This window comes from Onychomys torridus, chromosome 11, assembly GCF_903995425.1.
Source record: "Onychomys torridus chromosome 11, mOncTor1.1, whole genome shotgun sequence".
Lineage (NCBI taxonomy): Eukaryota > Metazoa > Chordata > Mammalia > Rodentia > Cricetidae > Onychomys > Onychomys torridus.
In genome coordinates, this window is record NC_050453.1 from 51,107,726 (window position 1) to 51,109,715 (window position 1,990).

Consider the following 1,990-nt stretch of genomic DNA (forward strand, 5'->3'; position numbering starts at 1 on the left):
AATCAAACATGACAAAATAAAATAGAGTAAGATAAAGCAAAACCATCATATGGAAGTTAGAGAGGGCAACCCAATAGAAGGAGGAGTCCTAAGAGGAGGCACAAGAATCAGAGACCCACTTGTTCTCACACTCAGGAGTCCCATAAAATCACTAAGCTAAAATCTGTAATATATACACAGCGGACCAGGTGTAGACCTGTGTAGGATCTGTGCTGCTTCAGTCTTTGTGACTTCAGATGACCCTCACTTACTTGATTTAGAGGGTCTTGTTCTCCTGGGGTCCTCCATCCCCTCTGGCTCTCACACTCTTTCTGCTTCCTCTTCCAAGGGGTTCCCTGAGATCAGATGGGAGAGATTTAACGGAGACTTCCCATTTAAACTGTCTCTGCACAATGACAGGTTGTGAGTCTCTGTATCTGTTCCCATCTGGTGAAGGAGGAAGGTTCTCTGGTGAAGACTAGAAAAAGCACTGATCTATAAGGATGATAGGATATAATTAGGAGTCTTTTTTTTTTTTTTTGCTTTTTTCCCTTAAGATATTGAGTTTATTTCACATGTATATTTGCCTTCCTACCATTTCCACATCTACCACCACTATTACTATGTCCTATCATAACATTCCATACATACTTAAAACCAAGTAAAGGGTGGAGTTCCATCCTTGAAAACTAAACAGGCATTTTAGACAACACATTCTTCTTGCCAATGGAACCCAGACAAAATTTATCAAACACAGTAGGAAAAGTTCTCACTTTGCATTATAAAAAGGACAGCCAGATATATCAACTGTTACAGAAATTAAGTAAGAATAAATTACTTCAAACTGTTTAAACCATGTTTTTAAAGAGACTTCCTCCACTGCCAGAGATCTTGAATAGCCTCCTGGTCAGTCATCCAGAAGCAATTCTTCACATAATTAATGAACTTGGCTTCCACTTTGGGAAAAGAATCACCTTTTTCTATACTTGCTTGCATTTTTGCCTTAATGTCTTCTACAGAACTAGGTCTTTGAAGTGTGGTTCAGGGCCTGTGCATCTTAGTGGACAGCACCTAGTAGCTGTAGAGGAAGATGCAGAGTCAGAGGTCAAAGATGAGGAGGATGTAAAACTCTTAAGTATGTCTAGAAAACAATTTGCTCCTGGAGGTGGTAACAAGTTTCCCCATAAAAAAGTAAAACTTGACCTGGATGATGAGGATGATGATGTAGATGATGAAGATGATGATGATGATGATGATAATGATGATGATTTTGATGATGAAGAAGCTGAAGAAAAAGTTTCAGTGAAGAAATCTGTATGAGATACCCCAGCCAAAAATGCACAAAAATTAAACCAAAATGGAAAAGACTTAAAAACATTAACACCAACATCAAAGGTCAAGAGTCTTTCAAAAACAGGAAAAAACTCCTAAACCACCAAAAGGTCTTGTTTTTTTCAAACCAGTAGGGTTTAGTTTTACCCTAGGTCTCAGGGCTACCTAATCTCTGGTTCTTGGTTACCCAAATGTTGAATATGGGTTTTGTCTCATGGAGTAGATCTCATTTCAAATCAGATATTGGTTGGCTGCTGCCCCAAGATCTGTGTTACTATTGCCTTTATTATGTTTATTTATGTTCTCTGTATTCCTGATCACTCTAGGACGTTTATCATGAGGGGGTGTTGGATTTTGTCAAATGCCTTTTCTGGGTCTAGTGAGATGATCATGTGTTTTTTTTTTTTCCTTTGAGCTTGTTTATATGTATTACATTAGCGTAGCGGATTTTGTATGTTGAACCACCCTTACATCCCTGGGATGAAGCCTACTTGATCATGGTGGATAATTGTTTTGATGTGTTCTTGGAGTCTGTTTGCCATAAGAAGGTATATATTTTTTTTTTTGTTTGGGTGGAATGTGCTGTAGATATCGATTAAGTCCATTTGAGTCATAACGTCCGTTATGTGCATTATTTCCTTGTTAAGTTTCAATTTGGCCAATTTGGCCAGAGGTTAAA

The 1,990-nt window shown here is 38.1% G+C and overlaps 1 pseudogene; it reads left to right on the forward strand.

Moving 5' to 3' along the window:
* The first annotated feature begins 834 nt into the window (after positions 1-834).
* LOC118592873 lies at positions 835-1,480 on the forward strand (annotated as a pseudogene).
* The last annotated feature ends 510 nt before the right edge of the window (positions 1,481-1,990 follow it).